Source organism: Bubalus kerabau, chromosome 1 (genome assembly GCF_029407905.1).
Source record: "Bubalus kerabau isolate K-KA32 ecotype Philippines breed swamp buffalo chromosome 1, PCC_UOA_SB_1v2, whole genome shotgun sequence".
Lineage (NCBI taxonomy): Eukaryota > Metazoa > Chordata > Mammalia > Artiodactyla > Bovidae > Bubalus > Bubalus kerabau.
Window position 1 is genome coordinate 68,731,503 of NC_073624.1, and position 16,916 is coordinate 68,748,418.

The 16,916-nt window shown below is 39.6% G+C and overlaps 1 protein-coding gene across 2 annotated transcripts in view; it reads left to right on the forward strand.

Annotated features, from left to right (window-relative positions):
* Positions 1-16,916, forward strand: part of SLC16A7 (solute carrier family 16 member 7) — a 197,932-nt gene that overhangs the window by 62,420 nt on the left and 118,596 nt on the right. For both annotated transcript variants that reach the window (XM_055579085.1, XM_055579075.1), the window contains exon 2: positions 2,986-3,083. The gene's annotated coding sequence lies outside the window, so the exon portion shown is untranslated. The remainder of the gene's footprint in view (positions 1-2,985; positions 3,084-16,916) is intronic.

Sequence of the window (16,916 nt, forward strand, 5' to 3'; positions counted from 1 at the left end):
ACACGACTGAAGCGACAGCAGCAGCAGCAGCAATCTGCTTATTATAGTCCTGGAACTTCCACAATAAGCAGATTGACTGCCAGCCTGAAATTCTTTCCATTTTAGACTACAATGTCCAAGTTCTCTGGTCAAACCAGGTGACATTGCAAGTGCTATCTCAATGATATTGTATTACCTATGTTCTCTCCTCTTAATCTTTACTTTTGTGAAATATTCAATAATCTTTGCATTACACCATGCTCTATTAAACAATCTGATTTTTCTGGATAATATCTGAAAGTTCCTTAATTATGTTTGTTAATAATATGTATGTGAATAAATCTCATATTTTTCAAGTCAGGAATAAACAAGGAACTAATATTTATTCATCTATATAAACTAATATTTTTCACTATCTTAACTGAACTATTAATAATAATAATAACTGTTCATAGTACATTTTTCTTTTCTTGTTTAGTGGCAGATACTATGCTCAGTTCAGTTCAGTTCAGTCGCTCAGTCATGTCCGACTCTTTGTGACCCATGAACCACAGCACACCAGGCCTCCCTGTCCATCGCCAACTCCTGGAGTCCACCCAAACCCATGTCCAATGAGTCGGTGATTCCATCCAACCATCTTATCCTCTGTGGTCCCCTTCTCCTCCTGCCCTCAATCTTTCCCAGCATCAGGGTATTTTCTAATGAGTAAACTCTTCAAATCAGGTGACCAAAGTATTGGAGTTTCAGCTTCAGCATCAGACCTTCCAATGAACACCCAGGACTAATCTCCTTTAGGATGGACTGGTTGGATCTCCTTGCAGTCCAAGGGACTCTCAAGAGTCTTCTCCAACACCACAGTTCAAAAGCATCAATTCTTTGGCACTCAGCTTTCTTTATAGTCCAACTCTCACATCCATACCTGACCACTGGAAAACCATAGCCTTGACTAGGTGGACCTTGGTTGACAAAGTAATATCTCTGCTTTTTAATATGCTGTCTAGGTTGGTCATAACTTTCCTTCCATGGAGTAAGCGTTTTAATTTCCTGGCTGCAATCACCATCTCTGTGATTTTGGAGCCCAGAAAAATAAAGTCAGCCACTGTTTCCACTGTTTCCCCATCTATTTGCCATGAAGTGATGGGACCAGATGCCATGATCGTAGTTTTCTGAAGCTTTAAGCCAACTTTTTCACTCTCCTCTTTCACTTTCATCCAGAGGCTCTTTAGTTCCTCTTCACTTTCTGCCTTAAGGGGGTGTCATCTGCATATCTGAGGTTATTGATATTTCTCCTGGCAATCTTGATTCCAGCTTGTGCTTCCTCCAGCCCAGCGTTTCTCATGATGTACTCTGCATAGAAGTTAAATAAGCAGGGTGACAATATACAGCCGTAACATACTCCATTTCCTATTTGGAACTGGTCTCTTCCATGTCCAGTTCTAACTGTTACTTCCTGACCTGCATACAGGTTTCTCAAAAGGCAGGTCAGGTAGTCTGGTATTCCCATATCTTTCAGATTTTTCCACAGTTTATTGTGATCCACACAGTCAAAGGCTTTGGCATAGTCATTAAAGCAGAAATCTATATTTTTCTGGAACTGTCTTGCTTTTTCGATGATCCAGCAGATGTTGGCGATTTGATCTCTGGTTCCTCTGCCTTTTCTAAAACCATCTTGAACATCTGGAAGTTCACGGTTCATGTATTGCTGAAGCCTGGCTTGGAGAATTTTAAACATCATTTTATTAGCGTGTGAGATGAGTGCTAGCATTTTACAAATATTAACTGACTTAATTTAGTAATTTAGTAATGGAGTAGTTAAATATTACTACATCCTCTTTTATTTTTTATAATTTATGGGATTGGATGGAGAATTCAAAAACTTGTCTTAAGGACTATATAATAAAAGAACATACACGAATTGATGGTAAAATTTTGATGATCTTTTACAAAATTTTCTGATTTATTGTTAGAGCTCAGAAATCTTATTGAAATTCTTCTTCAGTTTTTAAATGATTAAATTTAATGTAAATAGATTCTTAATGTATTTATGTAAAAATTTCAAGTTATTGCTTTATAAACATACACATACACACACACTTTTTCATTATCCTACCAAAAGTGGAAGGAAAAGTCTCAAAAAGTTAAAGACAAGCTATTGTTAGTTTTGAAGTCTGAAATACACTGGACTGAGGTGAATCTCTGTGATGTTTTTGCAGGAAAATGTAAAGGCAGGCACATATAAAGGCAGGCATGGTAGTTATAACGAGTTAGTGGTGATGTGAAGTAATTTAATGAGAAAACCTGTCCCTGTCTAAAAATGGGCTTGAAATAAAGCCTTGGAGATTTAGAAAAGGCAAACAGTAATTTCACCCTGGACAACGGAAAGCTACATGCTATCCAGTCTTTCAGAGATAGGGTTGGATATTTTTTTTCATTTTTCTTTTTATCATGCATCTCAATATTTAAGTGATTATATTCAAAAGCAGAGACATCACTTTGCCAACAAAGGTCTGTCTAGTCAAGGCTATGTTTTTTCCTGTGGTCATGTATGGATGTGAGAGTTGGACTGTGAAGAAGGCTGAGCGCCGAAGAATTGATGCTTTTGAACTGTGGTGTTGGAGAAGACTCTTGAGAGTCCCTTGGACTGCAAGGAGATCCAACCAGTCCATTCTGAAGGAGATCAGCCCTGGGATTTCTTTGGAGGGAATGATGCTGAAGCTGAAACTCCAGTACTTTGGCCACCTCATGCGAAGAGTTGACTCATTGGAAAAGACTCTGATGCTGGGAGGGATTGGGGGCAGGAGGAGAAGGGGACGACAGGATGAGATGGCTGGATGACATCACTGACTCGATGGACATGAGTCTGAGTGAACTCCGGGAGTTTGTGATGGATAGGGAGGCCTGGCGTGCTGTGATTCATGAGGTCGCAGAGAGTCGGACATGACTGAGCGACTGAACTGAACTGAACTGATCTGATCTGATGCCATTCTCTGATTTTTTTTTTTTTAGAAGTTAATCTGAAGATGTGATGGTCACCTGGGCAACCTTAGACACGGGAATCTTGGAAACTAAAAGACTTTTGGACTCTGTGCTGATAGAGCTCCCTTGTGAGTACTCTCTATGTATAGTAACATTTTTTCTGAGTCATTCTAAATCATGCTGCCTGTGGAAGTGGTGGATCTTAAAGAACCCGCCTGCCAATGTAGGAGATATAAGAGATGTGGGTTCAATCCATGGGTTGGGAAGATCCCCTGGTGGAGGGCACGGCAATCCACCCCACTATTCTTGCCTGGAGAATCCCAAGGACAGATGAGCCTAGCAGGCTACAGTGTATGGGGTCGCAAAGAGTTGTACATGACTAAAGCTATTGAGGATGCATACTCAGTGTGAATGGGAATATTGGCTTGGCTGGTATTTACATCCCTTTCAAAAATAGAACAGATTTTAAAGTTGACACTTTAAATATTTAGTCCTTCTGTGACTCTATATTCTGTGTGATTTTAGTGAAGAGATTAAGCTTCAGTTTCTCTGTACATAAAATAGAGCTAAATATAAACCCTTCCTTCACTAAAAGGATATTATAAAGGTAAGAAATGATAAATTTCAATAATAATAACAATAGAATTATGTTTTGTTACTATTGTTAATATAAATGTTCATTTTAATATAAATCTAGAGGCTTTAAGTTTTTTATTTTTTCTTATTGTCTTTGTCATTTCCACCCTTTAAAAAATAACTGTATCTTGAACAAAAATGATTATCTCGGGATTTCTCATTCATATTTTATTTGTATAAGGCTTTACTACTTACAAAGATTTAATTTAATTGACCCTTAGTGCAATCCTGGTGTAAAGCAGGTCAGTGATTAATTTCCTCACTGTGCAGATGAGAAAACTAATGCTCAACACTGTTAGTGTCTTGCTCAAAACTGCATAACTAGAAAGAGAAGGAATTTGAAGTCAGATATTCTTCTAACCAGTCCATATGCTTTTCAGAAACTATATCTAACTGGTGATATTTCCTGTTTGCATTTGGTTTGCTGCCTACTTTAATTGTAAGAGTATTGTGATGAATTTCAGTATTGACCATCTGGTGATGTCCATGTGTAGAGTCATCTCTTGTGGTGTTGGAAGAGGGTGTTTGCTATGACCAGTGTGTTCTCCTGGAAAATCTCTGTTAGCCTTTGCCCTGCCTCATTTTATACTCTAAGGCCAAACTTGCCTGTTACTCCAGGTGTCTCTTCACTTCCTACTTTTGCATTCCAGTCCCCTGTGATGAAAAGAACATCTTTTTTTGGTGTAGTTCTAGAACATATTGTAGGTCTTCACAGAAACATTCAACTTCAGCTTCTTTAGCGTTAGTGGTTGGGGCATAGACTTGGATAATTGTGATATTGAATGGTTTGCCTTGAAAACAAATAGAGGTCATTCTGTCATTTTTGAGATTTAATCCAGGTTCAGCATTTCTAACTCTTTTGTTGCCTATGATGGCTACTCCATTTCTTCTAAGGGTTTCTTTCCCACAGTAGTAGATATAATGATCATCTGAACTAAATTTTCCCATTCCAGTCCATTTTAGTTCACTGATTCTTAAAATATTTATGTTTACTCTTGCCATCTCCTGTTTGATCACTTCCAATTTGCCTTGATTCATGGACCTAACATTTCAGGTTCCTATGCAATATTGTTCTTTACAGCATTGGGCTTTACTTCCATCACCAGTCATATCCACAACTGGGCATTCTCTTTGCTTTGGCTTCATCTCTTCATTCTTTCCAGACTTATTTCTCCACTCTTCTCCAGTAGCATATTGGGCATCTATTGACTTGGTGAGTTCATCTTTCAGTGTCCTATCTTTTTACCTTTTCATACTGTGTATGAGGTTCTCATGGAGAAGGTAATGGCAGCCCACTCCAGTATTTTTGCCTGGAGAATCCTGTGGACAGAGGAACCTGGTAGGCTGCTGTCCATGGGGTCACACAGAGTCAGACACCACTGAAGTGACTTAGCAGCAGCAGCAGCATGAGGTTCTCAAGGCAAGAATACTGAAGTGGTTTGCCATTCCCTTCTCCAGTGGACCACATTTTGTCAGAATACTCCACCATGACCCCTTAGTCTTGGCTGGCCCTACATGGCATGGCTCATAGTTTCAGTGATTTAGACAAGGCTGTGCTCCATGGTGATCAGCTTGTTTAATAATCTGTGATTGTGGTTTTCATTCTGTAAGAGTCTTGTGGAAGCTTCCTGATGGGAGAGACTGACTTGGGGAGGAATCTGGGTCTTGCTCTGATGGGCAGGGCCATGCTCAGTAAATCTTGAATTCAATTTTCTGTTGATGGGTGGGGTTGTATTCCCTCCCTGTTGTTCGCCCTGAGTCCAAACTATGGTAGGGGTAATGGCAGTAACGGTGACCTCCTTCAAAAGGACTTATGCCCGCACCATTGCATCCAGTGCCCCTGACCCCACAGCAGGGCACTGTTGACCCCCACCTCCACTGGGGACTCTTAGATGCTCATTTAGACCCAGACATCCTGGAATGTGAAGTCAAGTGGGCCTTAAGAAGCATCACTACAAACAAAATTAGTGGAGGTGGTGGAATTCCTGTTGAGCTATTTCAAGTCCTAAAAGATGATGCTGTGAAAGTGCTGCACTCAATATACCAGCAAATTTGGAAAACTCAGCAGTGGCCACAGGACTGGAAAATGTCAGTTTTCATTCCAGTCCCAAAGAAAGGCAATGCCAAAGAATGTTCAAACTACTGCACAATTGCACTCATCTCATACGCAAGCAAAGTAATGCTTAAAATTCTCCAAACGAGGCCTCAACAGTTTGTGAACTGAGAACTTTTAGATGTTCAAGCTGGATTTAGAAAAGACAGAGGAACCAGAGATCAAATTGCCAACATCCGTTGGATCATCGAAAAAGCAAGAGAGTTCCGGGAAAACATGTACTTCTGCTTTATTGACTATGCCAAAGCCTTTGAGTGTGTGAATCACCAAAAACTGTGGAAAATTCTGAAAGAGAGGGGAATACCAGACCACCTGACCTGCTGCTTGAGAAATCTGTATGCAGGTCAAGAAGCAACAGTTAGAACTGGACATGGAACAACAGACTGGTTCCACATGGGGAAAGGAGTCACATGGGGAAAGGAGTATATCAAGGCTGTATGTTGTCACCCTGCTTATTTAACTTCTATGCAGAGTATATCATGGGGAATGCCGGACTGCATGAAGCATAAGCTGGAATCAAGATTGCTGGGAGAAATATCAGTAACCTCAGATATGCAGATGACACCACCCTTATGGCAGAAAGTGAAGAGGAACTAAAGAGCCTCTTGATGAAAGTGAAAGAAGAGAGTAAAAAAGTTGGCTTAAAACTCAACATTCAGAAAACTAAGATCATGGCATCCGGTCCCATCACTTCAGGGCAAATAGATGGGGAAACAATGGAAATAGTGACAGACTTTATTTTCTTGGGCTCCCAAATTACTGCAGATGGTGACTGCAGCCATGAAATTAAAAGACACTTGCTCCTTGGGAGAAAAGCTATGATCAACCTAGACAGTGTATTAAAAAACAGAGACATTACTTTGCTGACAAACATCCATCTAGTCAAAGCTATGGTTTTTCCAGTAGTCATGCATGGATATGAGAGTTGGACCATAAAGAAAGCTGAGTGCTGAAGAATTGATGCTTTTGACTATGGTGTTGGAGAAGACTCTTGAGAGTCCCTTGAACTGCAAAGAGATCCAACCAGTCCATCTTAAAGGAAATCAGTCCTGAATGTTCATTGGAAGGACTGATGCTGAAGCTGAAACTCCAATACTTTGGCCACCTGATGCGAAGAACTGACTCATTGGAAAAGACCCTGATGCTGGGAAAGATTGAGGGCAGGAGGAGAAGGGGACAACAGAGGATGAGATGTTTGACATGGCATCACTGACTCGATGGCCATAAGTTTGAGTACGCTCTCAGAGTTGGTGATGGACAGCGAAACCTGGCATGCTGCAGTCCATGGCGTCACAAATAGTCAGAGACAACTGAGTAACTGAACTGAACTGAACTGTGATGAATTTACAAAATTGTTTCACCTGTTTATTAGAAACAGTTCCTAGAACAACTCTATGATTATATTCTGCTTTCAATCTAAATTTTATGAACACATCTTTGTATGTCCTGGTGGTAGGCAGAATAAGGGCAAAATGATGGCTCCCCACATCATAATCCCTTCACCCTAGGAATGTTTTGTTACAAGGCAGGGGAGAAGTAAGGCTGCTCTTTAGATGACCTTATGATTATCCCTAATAATCTACAGGTGTCCATTGTACTCACCAGGGGTCTGATAAATGAAATAGCAGCACAAAAAAGATTCAGCCCAATGTTGGTGGCTTGAGGGTGTAGGAATGTGGCCACAAGTCAAGAATTCAGGTGACTTTTAGGAACTAGAAAAGACAAGGAAACAGATTCTTCCCTTGGCCTCCCACTGACACCTTGATTTTAGCCCAGGGGGATTTCTAACCACCAGAACCATGATAATAAATTTGGGTTATTATAAGCCACTAAGTTTCTGATGGCTTATCACAGCAGCTGTAGAAAACTAACACAGCCTGACACTGTGAGATTAGGCAATGAAGCTTGTGAGCAGAGTGGTTTATGCCATGGTGACATGAGGTCAGTCATGGTGTTGAGGTAGGTTTAATATGTCATGTGATTCCTTTTGGCTACATGATTTCCTAGGGGAACTGACTTGTCCGTGCCTGTTCCTCTTTAGTTAGGAGCACAGGCTATGGATCCTGAGTATATGAGTTCAGATCCCGCCTCTGATTCTTACTTCAGGCATAGTTCATTTTATTTGAGCTTTACTTTATAGAGATTCCCAAATATTGTGTATTTTACAAATTGAAGGTTTGGGGGAAACCCTGCATGGAGCACCCTTTTTCCAACAGCATTTGCTCACTGTGTGATTCTGTGTCACATATTCGTAATTCTCGCAATATTTCAAACCCTCCACCAGAGAAAACCTTACAACTCACTAAAGGCTCAGATGATGATTTAGCATTTTTTAGCAATAAAGTATTTTTAAATTAAGGTGTGTACATTTTTTAGACATAGTGCTGCTATTGCACACTTACTAGACTATAGTATGGTGTAAGCTTAACTTGTGTGTGCACTGGTTATGTAACTTGCTTTATTTTTATACTTGCTTTATCGTGGTGGTTGGAACTGAACTGCAGTATCAACAGGGAATGCCTGTAATTATAAACTTCCAGAGCATGCAATTTTTCATCTGTGAAACAAAGACAGTAAAAGCATCTTCTTCATAGGGCTGTTGTGAGAACTAACTGTTAATTTACATTTTAAGTACTTAAAATGGTATTTGGCATATAGCAGGGGCTATATTCAGAGAAGGCAATGGCACCCCATTCCAGTACTCTTGCCTGGAAAATACCATGGATGGAGGAGCCTGGTAGGCTGCAGTCCATGGGGTCGCTAGGATTCAGACACGACTGAGTGACTTCACTTTCACCTTTCACTTTCATGCATTGGAGAAGGAAATGGCAACCCACTCCAGTATTCTTGCCTGGAGAATCCCAGGGACGGGGGAGCCTGGTGGGCTGCCGTCTATGGGGTCGCACAGAGTCAGACACGACTGAAGCGACTTAGCAGCAGCAGCAGCAGCAGCAGCCGGGGCTATATTGGAGAAGGAAATGGCAACCCAATCCACCATTCTTGCCTGGGAAATCCCAGGGATGGAAGAACCTGGTGGGCTACAGTCCATGTGGTCACAAAGGGTTGGACATGACTGAGCACACATGCAAATGCGGGGGCTATATATATATATTAACTATTGCTATTATTATTACTTTTATTTCTTAAATACTGTATTCTCTAGACTCATACTTTTTTTTTATCATTTATATATAGAAGAGTGTCCAAAACCTCTGGAGGAATGCCTTTGGGGTAGAAGTATTTTTTTTTGTTTGTTTGTTAGAGTGCTGGGACTGTTTTTAAACAGCTTTACTGAGACATAATTCACATTGCATCCAATACACCCATTTAAAAGTACACAATCTGATGGCTTTTAGTACATTCACAGCTATGCAGCCATCACCATAATCAATTTTAGGACATTTTCATTCTCCAAAATGGTTCCCAACCCGACAGCTCTCATGTCCTGATTCCCCTACCCCCCAGCTGTAATCAACTGCTCATCTACTTTATCTCTTATATTTTCCTATCTGGATATTTCATATAAATGTAATAATATAACATGTGGTCTTCTGTGACTAGATTATTTTGGTTAGTATTATGTTTTCAAGGTTTATTCATGTTGTAGCATGTTATGGTACTACATTCCTTTCTAGGGATGAATAATATATTCTGCTGTATGGTAGACTGCAATTTGCTTATCCATTCATCAATTGATGGATATTTGGATAATTTCCACTCTTTGCCTTTTATGAATCATGCTGCTATAAATATATGAGTACAATTTCTGTGTGGACATGTTTTCATGTCTCTTGAGTGTATGCCTTGGAGTGGAATTGCTGGATCATATGATAATTTGATGTTTAACATTTGAGGAACTGTCAACTCTTCTTCAGAGCAGCTGCACCGTGACCTGAATGGGAAGGAAGTCCAGAGGGAGGAGATATATGTATATGTATGGCTGATTCATTTTGCAGCATAGTAGAAACTAACGCAACGTCATAAAACAACTGTACACTGATAAAAATTAATTAAAAAAAATCACACTGAGATACCACTTCATACTCATTAGGACAGCTGTAATCAAAGTCAATAACAAATGATGGTGAGATTGTGGAGACAGACAGACCCTTGTACACTGCTAGGGATATTTTGATGCAACTAAATTCTCTTGATTTCATAATTTTTTATTTAACATAATTTGAAAACTATATTTTCCTTTTTTTATTGTGGTATAGTTGATTTAAACATAAGTTTAAGTGTACAAAATAGTGATTCAAGAATTTTTAAATATACTCCACTTATAGTTGTTATAAAATAGATTAAAATTTTGTACCTTTATATAACTCTCCTCCTTGTCTGCTCTCATTATCATGAATATGTTGATGGGGGCAAATTTTGTATCAGTTCAGTTCAGTTCAGTTCAGTCGCTCACTGGTGTCCAACTCTTTGCTACCCCATGGACTGCAGCACACAAGGCTTCCCTGTCCATCACCAATTCCCGGAGTTTACTCTAACTCGTGGCCAATGAGTCAGTGATGCCATCCAACCATCTCATCCTCTGTCATCCCCTTCTCCTCCCACCTTCAATCTTTCTCAGCATCAGGGTCTTTTCAAATGAGTCAGTTTTTCGCATCAGGTGGCCACAGTATTGGAATTTCAGCTTCAACAGTAGTCCTTCCAAAGAACATTCAGGACTGAGTTCCTTTAGGATGGATTGGTTGAATCTCCTTGCAGTCCAAGGGACTTTTAAGAGTCTTCTCCAACACCACAGTTCAAAAGCATCAATTCTTCGGTGCTCAGCTTTGTTTTTTTTTTTTTTTTTTTTCTCTTTATTTTTATTATTTTTAATATAAATTTATTTATTTTAATGGGAAGCTAATTACTTTACAATATTGTATTGGTTTTGCCATACAGTGACATGAATCCACCACGGGTGTACATGTGTTCCCCATCCTGAACCGCCCTCCCACCTCCCTCCCCATACCATCCCTCTGAGTCATCCCAGTGCACCAGCCCTGAGCAAGCTTTCTTTAAGTCCAACTCTCACATCCATACATGACTACTGGAAAAACCATAGCTTTGACTAGATGGACGTTTTTCAACAAAGTAATGTCTCTGCTTTTTAATACGCTGTCTAAGTTGATCATAGCTTTTCTCCCAAGGAGCAAGTGTCTTTTAATTTCATGGCTGCAGTCACCATCTGCAGTAATTTTGCAGCCCAAGGAAATAAAGTCTGTCACTGTTTCCATTGTTTCCCCATCTATTTGCCATGAAGTGATAGGATCAGATGTCATGATCTTAGTTTTCTGTTTGTTGAATTTTAGGCCAACTTTTACACTCTCTTCTTTCACTTTCATCAAGAGGCTCTTTAGTTCCTCTTTGCTGTCTGCCTTAAGGGTGGTATCATTTGCATATCTGAGGTTATTGATATTTCTCCCGGCAATCTTGATTCCAGCTTGGTTTTTTTCATGATGTAGTCTGCATATAAGTTAAATAAGCAGGGTGACAGTATACTGCCTTGACATACTCCTTTCCTGATTTGGAACCAATCTGTTGTTCTGTGTCCAGTTCTAACTGTTGCTTCCTGACCTGTATACAGATTTCTCAACAGGCAGGTCAGGTGGTCTGATATTCCCCTCTTTAAGAATTTCCCACAGTTTTTGGTGATTCACACAGTCAAAGGCTTTGGCATAGTCAATAAAGCAGAAGTACATGTTTTCCTGGAACTCTTTTGCTTTTTCTATGATCCAGTGGATGTTGGCAATTTGATCTCTGGTTCCTCTGTCTTTTCTAAATCCAGCTTTAACATCTGGAAGTTCATGGTTCAGGAATTGTTGAAGAAGGGCTTGGAGAATTTTGAGCATTACTTTGCTAGCGTGTGAGATGAGTGCAATTGTGCAGTACTTTAAGCATTCTTTGGCGTTGCCTTTCTTTGGGATTGGAATGAAAACTGACATTTTCCAGTCTTGTGGCCACTGCTGAGTTTTCCAAATTTGCTGGTATATTGAGTGCAGCACTTTCACAGCACCATCTTTTAGGATTTGAAATAGCTCAACAGGAATTCCATCACCTCCACGAGGTTTGTTTGTAGTGATGTTTCCTAAGGCCCAGTCGACTTCACACTCCAGGATGTCTGGCTGTAGGTGAGTGATCATATCATCATGATTCTGTGCATCGTAAAGATCTTTTTTGTTTGGTTCTTCTGTGTATTTTTCCCACTTCTTAATATCTTTTGCTTCTGTTAGGTCCATACCATTTCTGTCCTGTACTGAGCCCATCTTTGCATGAAATGTTCTTTTGGTATCTCTAATTTTCTTGAAGAGATTTCTAGTCTTTCTCATCCTGTTGTTTTCTTCCATTTCTTTGCGTTGATCACTGAGAAGATCTTTCTAATCTCTCCTTGCTATTCTTTGGAACTCTGCATTCAAATGGGTATATATATTTCCTTTTCTCCTTGGCCTTTCGCTTCTCTTCTTCTCACAATTATTTGTAAGATCTCCTCAGACAACCATTTTTCCTTTTTGCATTTCTTTTTCTTGGGGATCGTCTTGATCCCTCTCCTGTACAATGTCACGAACCTCCGTCCATAGTTCTTCTGGCACTCTGTCTATCAGATCTAATCCTTTGAATCTATTTGTCACTTCCACTGTATAATCATAAGGAATTTCATGTAAGTCATACCTGCCTGATCTAGTGGTTTTCCCTAGATTCTTCAATTTACGTCTGAATTTGGCAATAAGGAGTTCATGATCTGAGCCACTGTCAGCTCCCAGTCTTGTTTTTGCTGACTATATAGAGCTTCTCCATCTTTGGCTGCAAAGAATATAATCAATCTGATTTCGGTGTTGACCATCTGGTGATGTCCATGTGTAGAGTCTTCTCTTGTGTTGTTGGAAGAGGGTGTTTGCTATGAGCAGTGCGTTCGCTTGTCAAAACTCTATTAGCCTTTGTCCTGCTTCATTCTGTGCTCCAAGACCAAATTTGCCTGTTACTCCAGGTATTTCTTGACTTCCTACTTTTGCATTCCTGTCCCCTATAATGAAACGAACATCTTTTTTGAGTGTTCTAGAAGGTTTTGTAAATTGTCATAGAACAGTTCAACTTCAGCTTCTTCAGTATTACTGGTCGGGGCATAGACTTGGATTTCTGTGATATTGAATGGTTTGCCTTGGGAAATGAACAGAGATCATTCTGTCATTTTTGAGATTGCATCCAAGTACTGCATTTCAGACTCTTTTGTTGATTATGATAGCTACTCCATTTCTTCTAAGGGATTCTTGCCCACAGTAGTAGATATCATGGTCATCTGAGTTAAATTCACCCATTGCATATCCTATAGCAATTCAGTTCCTTCAACTTGTTTGTCTTTCTGTTTTAGCTAATATTATCAGTCTCTTTTTTTGATGTCACTGTTTAAGCATACCTATTTCTTGGTACCAGGAAAAATATGCAACATCCTATAAAAAAGTGTCTTAGATTAAAAAAAAAAACTACTTTGCAAGTGAGAAAACCTGGTATGAATTTTCAAAGACATTCTATGAAGAGGGAAGCCTCTGAACTGGATGGTTAGAAACTGCTACTCTCTCACTTCCACATTCACTGTGTCTGGCAGTGATGTGGTGCATATTCCAAAGGCCTGGTAGGATCATATATTTGATTCACTTTTTAGATTTTGGCCACAATAACTATATTGTAAGGCACAATATATTAATTAATTTTGCTGACATATTTTGCTCACCTCCCAATATCAATGAATAACTTATGTCTTTTCAAGTCTTTCCTGGGACAGTGGGGAAGAAACAATGATCCCAAAATATTAAAGCTTCCAGGAGTCAGGCAGGGAGGCAGGATCTGTTTACTCTGTCTAGTGCCCTGCCTACAGAGGCCAGGAGCAACATGCCATGATTCCTTATGTAGTTTCTTTTAATATTTTATTTTGTTCTATTTATTTGACTGTGCCAGGTCTTAGCTGTGACATGCTAGATCTTTAATTGCAGCATGCAGGATCTAGTTCCCTGACCAGTGATTGAACCCAGGCCCCGCTTTGGGAGCAAGGAGTCTTAGCCACAGGACCACCAGGAAAGTCCCTCTTTTATAGTTTTTAATCACACATTGTTAGAACTATTGGAATAGTTTGTCTGTGCCTGTTTTCTGACTCCCTAGGTTTTCTCTAGCAATTGGATACTTACAAACTATATCATGGCCCTATTGAACATGTGGTTTAGAAACACACCAATATATGCTTTTAATTCAATGTTATTTCTATTTTCTTTCACATATACTTGGCATCTTTGTGGTGTCCTTTGGTCATTTTTTCCTACTTCTATTTTACACCCTCACTTCTCTAACACTTTACTAGTTAACATCTTATTTGCCTGGACGCAGTTAAAAAGTCACAGAAAGTTGGGAAGGGCTTTCCTCATGGCACTTAACCATGTGCAAGTATATACAGATCACTGTGTAGCCTCAGAAACTTTTGAACACTGAATGTACAAAGGATACCATTCTTTTCTAACTTTGCTTTAACTTTAATTTGGGACTTGACAGAAGAGTACTTGAAAAAAGAAGAGAAACTTTTTGAATTAAAAAAGTTAACTGGAATGAGTTAGTGGAAGGTTTCAAAAAATTACATACCAAATACTTTGCCGTATCTTCTATACCTCTGTATACCTTTTTACTTTGAAATCACATCAAGAGATCAGTAGGGAGGTAAACTGAGCACACTCAACAATGTTTTCCCTATTATAATTAATCCCACACTTACTGTGTTCTCCTTTCTCTTACATAGACTGTGAATCCTGGGGGGTTGATGTCAATACTGAGAGCAAATAATAAGGCCTTTTCTTTCAGGCTGAATTGACTAGACATATATGCTTTTTGTGGTCTTTCTTTTTTTAAATTGGCCTATCAGAGAAGGCAATGGCACCCCACTCCAGTACTCTTGCCTGGAAAATCCCATGGATGGTTGGAGTCTGGTAGGCTTCAGTCCATGGGGTCGCTAAGAGTCAGACACGACTGGGCAACTTCAATTTCACTTTTCACTTTCGTGCATTGGAGGAGGAAATGGCAACCCACTCCAGTGTTCTTGCCTGGAAAATCCCAGGGACAGTGGGGTCTGGTGGGCTGCCGTCTGGGGTCGCACAGAGTCAGACACGACTGAAGCGACTTAGCAGCAGCAGCATAGTTGCTTTACAATATTGTGTTAGTTTCTGTTGTACAATAAAGTGAGTCAGCTATGTAGACTTGTGCTTAGTTGCTCAGTCTTGTCCAACTCTTTGTGACCCATTGGACTATAGCCCAACAGGCTGCTCTGTCCATGAATTTTTCAGGCAAGAATGCTGAAGTGGTTGCCATTTCCTTTTCCAGGGGATCTTCTTTACCCAATGATCGAACCCAGATCTCCTGTACTGGCAGGTGGATACTTTACCTGCTAAGTCTTCAGGGAAGCCCAATCAGATATATATATATATATATATATATATATATATATATATATATATATATATATCCCCTCCCTCTTGTACCTTCTTCTCTTCCCACTTCACCCATCTAGGTCAGCACAGAGCACTGAGCTGAGCTCTCTGTGCTATACAGTACGTTCCCACTAGCTATCTATTTTACACAGTCTCTTTAACCTAGGAAATTTTGAAAATTAATTATTTTGTCTTCCCCATTCAAGTTATATTCCAGAAATAATGAATTGTGGATTCCTGTTAAGAGTAAATCAGTTATCTTTGTTAATGCGTCTATGAAAAATCTGAATAATAATGAGTACATTGGTTTCAGGTATAGGGTACTATTTCTTAGTTATCAAATTCTGATCATCAGATCCTAACATTGGTTAACAGCTTTATGATGCTATGGCAGATGCCCTGAGCAGATAATTTTATGATTGTGGTTTTTATCTATTAAATATGTGAATATATGTAGAAATGAATTAAATCACACAAGATTCTGTAGTATATGACAACTCATAATACTTTATATTTTAGGTTTAATAGCTAAGCTTTGTTAACTGTATGTGAATCTATTTTCCATCATAAGAGTGACTATTTGAGAAAAGAGAACCTGTCTTACCTATCTTGACCTTGTTACTGTTCATAACATAATGACTTTTATATGCTAGCTACTCCCTAAATGTTGGTTAAATTGATTAATTAAAACAAGGGAAAATAGATTTGGCTAGTCCATTTGACTCATCTTATTAATTCTTAAAATTGATGCTAACTAAAGTATGTGGCTTGGATATGTGGTCAAATGGAGTTTCTAATTGAATTTTTCTCCAAAATTTAGACTCCCTTTGTAGGAGCACAACCTGCCCTAGTATATACATAGTATGGATGAGACTCGGCTTCCCTGGTAACTCAGCATTAAAGAATTCATCTGCCAATGCTGGAGACTTGGGTTTGATCCCTGTGTTGGGAAGATCCCCTGGAGAAGGAAATGAAAACCCACTCCAGTATTCTTGCCTGGGAAATCTCATAGATAGAGGAGCCTGGCAGGCTGTAGTCCATGGGGTTGCAAAGAGTCAGACACTACTTAATGATAAAACAAGAACAAATGAACCAGGCCAGAACCCAGCTCCTCTGTAGGAAGGCACGTATCTAAAAGAGAGCTCCAGAAATGTCTGTCCTAAGCTTGCTTAGTTTTCTTTTTTCAAATTCAGCAATCATATGTGAAATATACTGAAGTATTATTTTACTAGCATTGTCTCTGTAAGGAAACGTGAAGCCAGTAGGTAGGTGAGAAGCCTGAGACTCAGAGAGGTCAGGTACTTTGTTCAAGGTCAGAAGTAGAAAGTAGGTCTGAACCTGAGCTTTCTAACACTAAATCATTTTTTTTTTTTTTTTTTTTAAGAATCCTTTAGAATAGGGTGAAGAAGAACAGCAAGGAGTTCTTCTACACCATAGTAGCAATACCTGGTTCCCCAGCAGGGGGAAGCTGAGTAAGTAGACTGGGGCTCCTCACAGGGCCAGACAAAGGTGAAGACAGTCTGTATGCTCTGTCTGCTACTAAGGAGGATGTTAAGAGAGTCGAGTCCACACAGGGAAACCAGAGACAAAATAATTGAAGCCATAGGATTTTTATCAAGTCCTAGGACATGGTTATGACTCCTATAAACCTTGCTTTTGCCATTATGTCTTTACATTCTTTTTTCAGTGCAGCCAATCTTTACTGGCAGGTGTTAAGAGTTAAAAATCCAGAGGGATGGGAAGGGAGGTGGGGCGTG